We start from the raw sequence: 14148 nt of genomic DNA on the forward strand, positions 1-14148 counted from the left end.
TCTTGCACCCTTCGAAGACGACGAGATGAGAAAAACGTGGCCCTGACTTGAAAAGCATCCCTCATCCATTGTACCTCTCCATTGAGATTGGGGAAGGGGAGTCCGCCATAGGAATCTGAGTCAGAAGGTGGTGACTGGCTGCTTTCACTCAGCCCTTGATCTGCAATGAATGGCATGAGCACACACGCCATAACCGCGAGGCATTACCTATCATCTTTTCGTTGCCCTTCTTCCTTTTCGAATCAAACGCCTCTGATCCCGACGACTGTCCAATGTGCTTTTGCTTTTTATGACCACTGTCAGTTTGAGCTTGGCTGATGCTTGCCTGTTTTGCCTTTGAAGAAGTGTCTCCTGCAAGGAACGGCATGAGACCACACGCCATTGCAAATATAATTTGTACCTCCTTTTTTCCTATTGCTTGTTTGTTTTTCCTTCTTCGACACGCCACCAGTGTGCTTTTCAGTCCTCGTGTCTGAATATTCACAACGATCTATAATCAAAATGGCGTGAGGCCTCACGTGACCTTACCTTGTGCAGGTTGTGAGCTCGGCCCAACATGGGTATCTTCAACAGTAGCTGTTAACGCCGTTTCAGCATCTGGGGGTGGCCACGCTCCTACATACAGAGCTTGTGAGATAACATTTAAACTTAAAGTGTGTACTCACCAGGTTCGCAGAGAAGATACTGTTTTTCTTTGGCAACTGTAATTATATGCTCCATTGAAGTCACCTCTTCAATGGAGTTTGTCACTGCAACACACGGGACACCCTTGAGTAGTGCGGCTCGAAAGAATAGTCTGCCGCAGTTGTACTCGACAACACATTTGCCCTTGGAGTCGGAAGCAAGTGACCCACCCGCTATTGCGTTGAAGACCCAGCTGAGCATTTCCCATGCTGCACCTGGAGCTTTCTCTGGATTCGAAAGCTCCATAGCCGTCTTCAGTTCCTCAGGCACGGGTAAATTGACCTCCCTCAGATCAATTCGATCGGCCTTGTCGAACGAAGCTGGGAAGTCACTCCAGTCCCACTTTGCTGCAGGACCAATAACAAGGGCGAGTGTGAAGATGCGGACATTCGTCGGTATCTTCTTCTTAGCCATTATCCCATGGATCTCCCGCATCTCCTTGCCTTTCAATCGAGCCTTCACCTCGTTCAAGGCCTTCCAGAACTTGTGATAGGATTCGGAGTCGTAGATCATATAGTGGACTGAAGATTCCACCTCCGCAAGTCCCACCATTAAGTCAATGATGGAGCTGACTTCGTCTGCATGAGTGATCTCCTCGTTTGTGAAGTCCATCACACAAAAGATGTTCTTGACCTGCTCATCTCCGCGGGAAACGATGCTCCTCCACCTTTGATCCTCATCCGAATTCACGTATACCCGGTAAGGTTCTCGATAGGCCTCTGCTGCGGGGTCGAGCTGTTTCTGAAGCCGGCGGTCGACATCCCTCTTAATGAAATTTGGATACTGATCCAACTTCTCAGCTTTACTTTTCGTGGCATCCCGCAGCAGATCGATGAACTTGGGGGCCCCCTTCACGTACTCGTCGATGTCTTCATTTGACAAGTCCAGCTCTTCCATCATCTCTTGCGTGGTGTTGATGCTCACCCTCACCACGGCCACTTGCTCGAAGATCCAATCCTTCAATAGCGCACGAGCTCTCAGAGTCGTGCACAAGTCCTCGTATGTCACAATATGGCCGGGAGTCATTTTGGTCTTGTTGAAGACTACCTCACCACGTAGAAGAGCATTAGCCACTGTCAGAAGGTCGTCGTCGTCTAGAGACCGCGAGAAACGCAAGGCGTTGAGCTTCAAATCATTGGGCTTCCGGCCGTCCTCCACACCCATTGAGTTTAGCAACTCCCCGTCATGGTACCTCCTCAGCACATCTACCCATTTGTCAAAAACAACTTTTGTCGCGAGTAGAATGTTATGGATGCTGAGTGTGTCATTGACCCCCAGTGTTTTCGAGAGAAGACTCGAGAATTCCTGCAATGGAAATGGCGTGAGGCCACATGCTATGCCACATGCAACGAGGCTTACCTGCCAGGCGCTAGTTGCTAGTGCACGTCCTTGTCCTGGTTTTTGTGGCTTCTTCAGTTGAACCCAGAGCTTCCGTGTTCGTGCCAATGTCTCGTGCAGACCCGATTTGTAGCACGTTTCTTGCTTGACATTCTGCGCGTGGGAGATGTATATGATAGATCGGAGGGGCAAGTTGCCTTTTATCAGGCGGACAACTCTTGTCTTGAAGACTTTCTTCACCTCCTTGCCCACCATAATATCCACAACTATCTGTTGCATCGCCAAGCTAGAATGCTGCCCGGAGACGGCATAGAACCGGATGTTCTGATCGTCCAACACCTTCCTATTGATCAAGTCTGGAAACCTCGTCTCGCCCTTCATTGTTCGGTAGTAGGGGATCACGTCTGCGATGTCGGGTGTTACTGGACTTGCCAGCATCTTCTGCTTCAGTTTCTCCACCCACTCATCAGATACTAGCCTGTGGTTGTATTTGCTTTGGATCTCGATACGGCTCACGTCGATTGTATATACTTTTTTGGAATAGTAACAAGTACTATTATCTGCGACGATTTTTGCTGCCTCTTCTTGCTCTTTCTGCTCTTTGCGGCTCTTCTTTTTGGTGGGTGTAGTGTTCGAACCCGAGGCAATGGCATCACCGAGTAGCTTCTTTTTTGGAGCAGCAGAGTCGGACGTCGGCTTGAGCTTGACCACCCTTTTCTGCTTCGGGGTAGTTTCCAGATCGACCCCCTTCCCCTTCGCTTCGCAAACTGGAGGCACTCTCAATGGCTCAATGTTGGAATATAGTTTTTGAACATCGCCGTAGGTGAGGTCTGTGGATTCCATGTGATCTTCATAGACCCGCAGCGTCTTTGAAATTGTGGGCCTCCTGGACAACCTCTCCCTAGCTCCCTCTAGGAATTCCTCATAGCCGCTGCCCCCCTCCGGGAAGCCGCTAGGATGTGCAAGGTGAATCTTGAAGGCGGACGCTGTCTCTACCACAAGTGCCAGTCCATATTCTTGCATGGAACTGCATGGAGTGTCTGTCACTTGGATGAGGATCCCCATGCATTCTTTTCTCCCACCATCTGTGTTGTACAGCATCAGATCCTCGCCTTCCATCCCGAAAGTCCAACTGGTGAGCTCCTCCCCCTTCTCTGCATCCACATTGACAGTGGCTGGAAGAAGAACGCAATTCCTCGCCTGTTCAGAAATGCACAACAATTAGAGCTGACAGATGAAAAGCTAGCAGCTGGAAATAACGTGAGGCCACACGCCATTCATCACTGCATCAGATGTCTTGAGGCTGCATCCTAAGATGGCGTGAGGCTACACGCCATCTGTAACTAGACAGCACTCGAGAGCCCAATCGGTGCATGCCAATGTTGCTACTGAATGGCATGTGGCCTCATGCCATTTTCTACTTGGTCTAAAAGACTTACCATTTGAAGCCGAATGGAGGCCGTGACAATCGAGGCCGGACTCGCTGGCGAATGTGCACTGTGTGTGCAGCAGATCGTAGCAGCAAGGCTACTCTGCCACTTACAGTTGGAGAGTGGTGCTGAAATCTCCCGAGACGCCAAGTGGGCTGCGTGTGGGTGGCGGAGTGGGCGGCGGAGTTGGCGGCGAAGTTACAAACTGGGTGTGTCTTGAAGTGGACGCCGATGCACACGAGCGCGAGTGTGATGCAAGCGCGAGTGGACGCCGATGCACATGAGAAACCTGTAGAGAAGTGAGCGTGATCGCGAGTGGGAGCGCGATGCGAGCAGGAGCGTGAGTGTGATGCGAGCGCGAGCGCGAGTGTGCGAGCGCGAGTACAAAGCAAAATGCAAAACCTAACCTCACACGCGGGAAATGTCACAACGGTTGGTAATCCCGCCACGTCATCATTCCTCGGACTTGGGCGCCACCATTAATTTCTGGATTGCCGCGCGCATGCAAGCACGCAAAATCCAAAAGAAATCCGCAACGTCATCATTCCTCGGACTGCATGCACGCGAAATCCAAAAGAAAGATCATGATTGGGATATCATTTAATACCCTCGCTATATTTATACCATGCATGATTGGATATTCCAAAGCATCTTGTATTTCCAAAAATGGCAGATGTTCAGCTAAATAAAGAAATTCTATCTGTTTCTATTTTTCTCTCAAATCAATATTATAGCGTGTGGGCTCATGCAATTTTGAACCAAAGAAACCCAAAAAACGTTGGACCCAAAATATTTTGAAAAAACCCAAAAAACCCTAAACATTTTAAACCCAAAAATCCAGGCGTCCTGTGGCGTTATTCCTTGAATGGCGTGTGGGCGCATGCCATTTTCAGGGCCAAATGCTGAATGGAGAAAAATTCCCTTTCAGTGCAAATGCTGCAAGAGGCAAATGCCGAGCACAAAGGACTGTAACTACCTCACATGACACAGATAAACTTTTCTCTATTTGGGAAAGATAAACTTTATAGCGTGTGGGCTCATGCAATTTTGAACCCAAAAAATGCACCAAAAAATTCTCGGCGTCATCTGGCGTTATCTCTTGAATGGCGTGGGGCCGCATGCCATTTTCAGGGGCACATAGGAGTATATTCCTAGAATATTCTGACACACGCGAGATTTTTTTGAGTTTTCTGGAGATCCAACCGTTAGATCGCAACTAGATTTTACAGAATGGTATAGAATGTCTTTCTTGATGACCCTGCAAAGAAGCATCTCGATTGGACACCATATGAGACCACACGAGCCTTACAATGTTTCAAGAGCATTTGCCATAGATCCGACCGTTATTTTGCTCCAAGATTTTACAGTTTGGTGTGCATTGACCTTTCCATCGAAACTGCAAAGGGACATCACAATCAGATGCGGGATCACAAGAAACTAACTTCACTAACTCTGGTTTCACCAAGATCTACGTAAGGAGTTATGAAATGAAAGGACCCTCTCTATTGAAATGTGTTTATGGTCCTAGGGGCATTGTGACATATCAAAGAATTTTGCATCAAGTTCTGTATTTGCATGTTTATCAAGCTACTGAATTGCTAAACCCTAAACCCTAAACCCTAAACATGTGGCAAATGCTGCGTGAAGAAAGATGCCCTTTCTGGGCAAATGCTGTAAGAGGCAGATGCCGAGCAGATGTATCTCAGGCTAGCGAAGGGGACAAACGAAAGCTAGCTATAAACATGACGGGATGCAAATAGATTACTAGGCTGGTCCTACGAAAATCAAAAACCATAATTGAAAACATTGAAAATGCAAAAATAAAGGTTTATAATATTTTTGAATTTTAAGCAACCAAAGGAATGTAAGTAGGGCATGTGTTTGTAAGTTTAAAAATGCCTCAACCACTTAAATTCCCAAGTAAATAAAGCTGTTTCTATTTTTGGTATAGGTAAACTTTATAGCGTGTGGGCTCATGCAGTTTTGAACCCAAAAATGCACCAAAAAATGCTCAACTAGCATTATTCTTTGAATGGCGTGTGGCCTTATGTCGAGCATTATTCTTTGAATGGCGTGTGGCCTTATATTGCCATAAATGGACGTACACACACAGCATAATTATTCCTTTACACGGCGAATAATCTTGGCGCGGATCGCTGACATGGCATGGCAAAGTTTGAATCACTGACATGGCACAGCTGGATCGAGGCAAGGACATGATGTGACAAAGTTCAACCTCCGACAGCAAAGTCTAGAAGCTACTCAGTTTGAAATTTGTCAGAGGAATCATAAGATCTGGTTTGTCAGAGGATTTGATGTGACGTTCAAGCGTGTGTTATTTTTGAATTCTCGAACTCATTCCTAGGTCTATCATTTTTGTGCGCCGTGTTCTTGGTTCCGCTGAGCGCAGTGAGCGCTGTTTGTGTAAGCGGCGTTGTGGGCTGTGGTTTATGCGTCTACGAGCGGTTGCGGCATTGCGAGCGCCATTGCGAGCAGCAGTTTATGCGAGTGGCAGTTTGTGCGAGCGGCGCTACGAGCAGTTGCGGTGTTGCGAGCGGCGCTACGAGTAGTTGCGGTGTTGCGAGCGGCACTGTCTTTGGTGTGGCTACCGCTTCCTCTTGATATTCGGCACTTGTGCTTCCTGGTATGTTCACCATGAAATGGCTTAGGACCACATTTAGAAATGGCATGAGGCCACATGCCATCTTGGGCCCTTGCAATTTCATGGCTAGCGTATTGTCATGTATGTTTTTACTTGCCTGCAGCTGTGTGTATATCAAGATGGCATGAGGCCTCATGCCAATTTTGTGAATGCGAAATTTCACGTGGGTGTCAATAGCATGTTTGAATAATGGCATGTGGCCTCATGCTATTGAGGTTGTTTGGTATGTTATGATTTAGGCCATTCTCCAATCATTTTTTGTATGGTCTTAACTTCTTTTCTGCACTTTCAGAATGGCCTTCAGGGTTGGGGAAAAGGTTTACATTTTGAATGGTGGGAAGAGAGTTGCAAAAGGGACCCTTGTGTCTATGGATCGAAACTTTGTTATACACTGTCAAAGGCTTGGGGAAGGCAATGCTGCTGTATCAGTAGAGACTGTCTTCGATGGGAATGTGGTTGCTATTGAACGAGGAGAGATGGTCGTCGGGGTAAATGTTGTTGTTGCCTTGAAAAATCTTCAGAAGAAAGCAGATGTTGGGGACAGCGCAAGTGCGACGCATGTTCCCTCCGTGGATCTTAAGAACCGTGCTACATGGATTCAGGCAAAGGTGTTTCTAAACAACCCCGAGGGGGAGGTGGTAGCTGAGGGCTTAGCCACAGTTGTCGATCCAAGAGATGCGGTTGCTAATCAAGAATTGGGCTGGGATGATATTGGAGTTGCGATTTTAGAGGTTGTTGACACAGAAGAAAACAGTCTGATTATTGGAAGCATTGTGCGGTGGAAATTGAGGCACTTAGTGTTTGAGAATGTGAAGGATTCACAATCAAACACCACTACAACTGATGACAGAACATCTCTTTATGGGAAAAGAAAGTACACCTTCCTAAAGCGCAGCCAAAGGGATCTGAGCAACGAACCGAAAAGGCAGAAAATGGCGATGGAAGTTCGAATGGTCTCGACAGTTGCTTGTTGCAAGAGGAGGTGCTGTCAACATGCTGATTGGGATGCTATTGAAGAGGAGAGAGCAAGATACAAGACATTGTCCTGGAAGGCAACTCGCAATTTTGTGTATGAGGCATTACGGTCATCTATTGATGCTTCAGAACATCAGGTGGGGGGCATGGTCTTCCAGAGGGGTTTGGTCTGCATGAAGGCATGGAGAATCATTTATGGAGTCCCTCGAACCACATTCTACAGAATCAAAACTGAGTTCGAGGAACAAAGGGTTCAACAGGCAGTCCATGGGAACGACGGTACGCACAAAACCAGGGGTCATGTTGTATATGGAGAGGCAATCTTCAAGAGGTTTGTCGAGACATGTAGTGAGCAGCAACCACATAAAACCCGCCTCTTGGAAGATGGAACACGAGACACCCAACGAGTTCTCCCTTCCATGTATACCAAGGGGGCCATATTGGAAGATGTGAATCGGGAACTCCAAAGTAATGGCTACAGGAAGCTGAGCCAATCTAGATTTAGTAGATTGTGGAGCAACAGGTTCAGGGATGTGAGTATAGGAAAGTACTCCAGCTTTTCAAAGTGTGACGAGTGCACTGCTATCAAAATGGCTTTGTCGAAGAATTCTTGTAGCGCTCAAGAGCGAGAGACGTTGGTTAGAAGGCGGCTCGACCACAACATCGAGCAGAGAAGCTGCAGGACTGCATATTATCATAACAGGATTCTCTCCATGGAGAGACCTGACTCTTACCTCTGCATCATCCACGACAAAATGGACCAGAAAAATACGTGCTTACCTCGACTCAATCCTGCCCCCAAGGCAATCTCTTCATCCATGCAGCTGCCTGTGTCTCTATTTGGCATAATCGCTCATGGGCATGGTGCCCAGAACTATGGGAACTTCTTTGTACCTCTATGGGGTGGCGGGGGTGCAAACATGATGATTGCGTCCCTAGCAAAACACTTAAGGTCTCTGCAAAGTGCGCAGACTGAGCTGAACGGCCAACCCTTGCATAAGGCCCTTATTGATCGAACCCCATACAGGGTTCAGCTGGAGGAGGAGCAAAGGCTTGCAGTATCGCGTGGGGCCCCATGCCATCCCAGTGAATATGTTGGCCGTCAGATTGTAGGGTTATCACGTGAGGCCTCATGCCATTCCGACGAGGCTGGTCGCCCGGTGAATGCACAGCCTCATCCAAACGAAGCAGAATCTCAAGGAAGTTTTTGCGGCCGATGTGGCCTTCCACCCCATCTTCTGCTCCAAACAGACAATGCTGGCAGTGAGAACAAAAACATATACGTCTTCGCGTACTTGGCGATGCTTGTTGCCAAAGGCATATTTGAAACGGTTACACTTGGCTTTCTCATGGTTGGGCACACTCATGAAGACGTCGATGCCATGTTCAGTCACCTGGCAGAGTCCCTCCGGCGATTCAATGTCCTCACCCTCCCACAACTCTACGATGAATTCCAAAATTGCATCAAAGGCACTGTTGAAGCTGCACTTCTGACAGAGGTTCCAGACTTTAAGGGGTTTGTAAGAGGCTACATCAGGGACGGATCCGAAACGCTGATTGGCCACTCCAAGCCTCTTCAGTTTCATTTCAGCATGTGTGACGGTGCTCCAGTGATGAGGTACAAGATGAGAGAATGGGACACAGTGTGGCTGCCAGTGGACGGCATTGAACTCTTCAAGAGAGATCCCATAACTGGGGAACCTATGATTCCTCAAGGTTCCCCACGGCCGATGCACCCGGATGGACTCAAAGACCAGGAAAGTATAGTGGCCGGGATTAGACAGCATATTGCCTTCTGGAAGAGGGGGTTGGTGTTTGGTGGAGAATCCTATTTTCAGAGGTGCAAGCCTTTGCTCGAATACTGGGAGAAGATTATATCTGCTATCCAAAATGGGCCGGTTGTATATGAAGAATTGGAAGAGTCCTTTTGGCCAGAACCCAGAGCACCAGATAGTAGCGGAACAATGTCCTCTGGAAATGCAGTGACAGATAACGATGTTGAGGATCACTATTGTGGGCCGAGGAACAAGAAGCCGGATTCAGCATTCAATCCAGTACAGGTCTGCAAAGGAATGGTCGTGCTTGTCAGACCCAGTAATAAAAAACAAATGATATGGGTGGGGCACTGCATCACTGATGCAGAGGAGGACGCGGAAACTAACTCCTTCAATGTAACTGTGGAGTGGTTCAAGCCAAGTTCCGAATATACGAACGATTGCCTAGAAAAGAGATGGGTGCTGAATCCAAGGGATCCCAGCATGAGCATATCGGTGGATAATGTTGTGCATGGTTGGATGCGGAAGTAGAGTGCCACCATCACCTTGCCAGACCATGCAAGAGATGCAGCAAGAGCATTCATAACCCGGGTTCAAGGTGAGATTCATGAATATTCCTTTACTAAGTTTCTAATGTATTTTATTTCAAGGTGAACAATCCGAATCTGAATCAGAGGAGGCGTGATGGCATGTGGCCTTACGCCATTCCTAGGTGAGATGATACAAATAACAAGTATAAATTCTTAGTTGTTCTAGCAAATCTTACTTAAAGTTCAAGGTGAACAAGCCGAATATGAATTCATCGGATTGTTATAACAAATTGCGAGGTGATGGCATGAGGCGATACGCCATTTAAGAGTGGTAGCCATTCCTATATGAGGTGAGTGAAGTATTTATTAGAAATACCTCATTCAATTGTGCACTTCTAAGTCTTGGTCCACTTAGTACTGTTTGCATGTTTTTATTTTAATTCTTTCTCTAAAATGTTATTTAGCATGTGGCTTCATGCCATTGCTCTCCACAATCATGCATTGAATTTCTATCCTTGCATAATACTTCTCCATATATATAGCATGTGCGCACATGTGATATGGTTCATTAGGCCTGATATAGTGTGTGAGGTAAAACAAAGATGATGTGACATATGCATTTACCAATCACACGTGCATAAATTTAATAATATGGCGTGTGGCCCATATTAATGGCACATAAACCCATATTGTGGGCTTACGTGCTTTATGTACTATCATTCCCTTGCAGCGTGTGTGTTGGTTTCCTTTTATAACACAACGAACTCCATATTTTAGGGTGAAGAGCATTCTCATGGCAAGCACAAAATCTGTAAGTGAGGCAGAAAAGGAGACGGAGAAGGAGATAGGTGAAGATGTAGAATATATAAGTCTTCCAAACTCCCCGTACTATACTCCAGGTGATCATTTTTCTGAACAAACGGCAACATTAACAACTATCGAGAACGCCCCAGTAACGTCAGAGACAACAATCCAAAGCAAAACAACTGACCCGGAGAAGGATGATAGTACCGCTGAGAGTACCAAAAAGGAGGTGTCCACTAGCGCTTAGGCTTATAATGGCATGTGCCCTCATGCCATTTACTTGATCACCAAATACCTTTTTCCCTTTGCACTAGTATATCTTAATACCGGTCTGAGAAATAGAATGGCATGTGCCCTCAGGCCTTTTACTAAATCACCTTTGAAAGAAATGCAAGCCTCTATGTCGTAAAAAAAAGGTACTAGAGAAATTCCTTAATAATATGAATGTTATTTAGTTTCATGAAAATACACTAAGGGTCAAATGAGTTAAATGACTTCTCCAGACTAGCAATGCCTCTTGCTACACCTTCACAATTAGATTCGTTAGAAAAAGATAACATTGAATAATATCTAAATGTTCTCACCATTAAGTTATATGTCTGGCTAATAGGAATGACGTTCATCTTGGAAAGCTCACCACACGCTCAATGAACAAACAAATAGTGTGTGCACGCATGCCATCGCTCTTCTTTAGCTTCAGATTCGGCTTGTTCACCTTGACAATGAGATTTATTATACAACCAAATGGACTCAGTCTGGACATAAAGTCACCGCGCTAATCACCATGCCCCAGATATGTCTAGCCCCTGGACAAAAAACATATAATTTCACGTCATTTTCAAATACTTGAAAATTTGTACCTAGTCCCATTTTACTGAATAAATCCCACTTTAACGAAATAGAGCATAATCTCAATACGCGAGGGTTCTTGTTAAGCCAGTGCAAGACAGAGCAAAAGAGAACTAAGAGCCAGGCCGAGTATGCTCAGCTAGAAACACATAGGAGTTCCTACCTTATGTCCATCTGGCTAAGTACAGGTGCTAAGCCCAGTAAACTAACACTTGAACAAGAGGGGCTGATAAAGGGAACCAGCAATACCGACCTCCTGCCATCGTGGCAGTAAGGTAAGAGTGTTCGTAAGGACTGGTCGACAGGTAACTTTCGATACCCGAAGTCACATTCGCGACACTCTCCCCCCCTTGGGAAGATCGACATCCTCGTCAATGCATACTCGAGTCTAGAATACCGCCAAGGAAACAACTCCAGAAAAAGTTCACGGTACTCACACTATATGAGAAATGCACCAACTTAAATGAGTTAGGGGTAACCTCTTTGTCTAACGCGGATGCGCTACCAGCTCAGACACCTTCCGGCCGTCGCCGACAAGGAAATGACCAACGGAGTTAGCCACCCTTGCTGCTCTGGGAGTCACCCAGCTTACAAAAGTGTGATATGCCCCTGCCCGTAAGAACATAGAGAGAGAAGCCAGAGGCCCCAACCCTCTTAAGCAAAGAAACCAAACCCGTTGGTAAGGTTTAGATAGACTACTGTAAACAGGCAGTTAGAGTTGTTTACACGGTCACGCCCTTTTAACGGAATAAGGAACATCGACAGAGAGGTGGGTTATGTGACCAGTCGACAGTAGCTACCCCATGATTAGAGATTTCAACATGCATATGAAGTGCCGAAGCCAGTCTGCCTATACTGGCCCAAACTCAAAGAGCAATAAATGGACAATATCAAAGTCATAAACAATGATATCTTAGAGACTTACTTATCAGTGATTATATCTTAGAATAGAACACAAAAGTATTCCAAGCAAGTTATCATCCGATAAACCAGTATAATAGTGCAGGAACCACCAAGATCATCATAATTGGTAAACATAGGATTCACCATCAAACAAAATTCAATAGCAAGTGTGTCATCAAGAAAACTCAATGACCAAACTTAACTATCAAAGATTGCAGATAGAATGCCAAACAACTTACGAAAGATAACTCAAAGAACACAAAGTATCATTGACTGACGAGCAAAATGCTCGCGAATGTATCACCCAAAGGAAATAACATCCAAATCTATCAAAACTAACTCGAGCAACAATCAACAGAAGAGAATGAATGCGGTAAGACCAACAAACATTCATTCCTGCCAACTATCACAAAAGCCAACCTGAATAGATCCCAGCCAACAATACTAAGAAACTCAAGTTGCCTAAGCAAGTGTTAGCAACATCCTATTGATGTCTCAAACCCAAGAGACCAATCCAGAGCAAACCACAAAGAATATGTGGTATTGCGAAAAGCCAAAAGCTATCAAAGAGAACAACCAACTATCATGAAATATCATCAATTATCCCATCAAAAAGATATGCCAAATCATCGTCAAGCAAGAATCTACCATCCCGAAGAATAGGAAATAATTCCAGACCAACAATAATCAAGCAAAAAAATTTTTTACAAAGATAATCAACTATCTTAGATGATAATCAATCATCACCAATGATTGCTAGATGCAAAAGCCAACTTCAACATTGAAGCTAATGAGCTAAAATGCCTTCCCCAACATCTTCTAACAAAATGGAACAATGAGCATAAAACTCAAAGAACCAAAAGCTTGAAGAAGCCTATAGCTAAGTCTTGCCGAACAATGATCACAAGTCTCGCATGAACTAACGTCAATGCTAAAGAGAAATCATGGTACAAACCACAATATCCTTCTCAACACATCCAGAAGCTAAACTTCATAATGCCAAAGCTAATGAAGAGCATGCCTGCATCAATCCAAAAGCTAAGCATAACAAAGTTATGCTCGACAAGTGATCACCAAACGGTCCTCCATGAATCCATCTATAGCAAGACGTAATTTACTTCATAGCAAGCATAAGAAGAATCATCAATGATCGATATATCCCAACTAAAACCCAGCAAGGATTCAATCACTAACTCTTTCCTCTTATAAAGCTAGTATAGTCCATGACAAAATCACTTTTCAAGGAAAAGCTCAAAACTCAACCTCTACTAAACAATTTTGTCTAAAACACAACTAACTCAAACTTGCCACTCAATTCATTAGAACGTCAATACGGTTGCTAATTAGCAATTGTACAAATGCCAATAACATAAAGCTTCCACCAAACCATCAACACTATCTTTATTGTGACTAATGAAACTTAATATCAATTTTACAGAGAGACATCTCATTTCACTCGAATCTCAACCTCAATAATGTCAACGACAAGGCATCACTTCAATGCCATCAACACTAAAATAAAGCTAGAAGAAAGCACGAGTGAATCACCACTCAAAGCTCTCTAGCAACTAAGCTAACCAAAGTCGGAGATATTTTACTCAGTATCCGAGACCAATCTCTCGACAATACTTAGTCACAGATAACACTTCATCAAGGAGTGAATCACCACATCCAAGACTCGATGAAATCCAACACCACGAACTAAACGCAACCAAATGATATTGACAGAGATAGAGTCGACATGCCAACATGGAAAACCCATGTAAGTCTAACGACACAATCCTCCACAACACCATCCGGTAAAGCAAGCCTATCACTACTAAATCATCATCGAGTGAAGCAAGTGTCAACAGTCTTTTGACAAAGTCTACAAGCAATTATTAGTCGCAAAGCAACTAACAATCACTCTTTCAACTTGCCTTCACAAGACCCAAACACTAAACTCACGTCATCGAGTCATACACTTGTCCAACATGAACGTGATACCTCCGGTATGAGATAAAAGTTCATAGACAAGCACAAACCAAATGACCACTTGAATCCAACTCAACCATAATAAGCTCACCAAAGCATTTAGCCAATAGCTCTGAGCATGCCTTGAAGAGGCTAGCTATGCATGATCAACACTCAGTTGAAACTAAAGTGAAGACCATGAGATGGATCCATATCGGTACACAACCTCCTCATAGACAAAGCTA

Source organism: Selaginella moellendorffii, unplaced genomic scaffold (assembly GCF_000143415.4).
Source record: "Selaginella moellendorffii unplaced genomic scaffold, v1.0 SELMOscaffold_48, whole genome shotgun sequence".
NCBI lineage: Eukaryota > Viridiplantae > Streptophyta > Lycopodiopsida > Selaginellales > Selaginellaceae > Selaginella > Selaginella moellendorffii.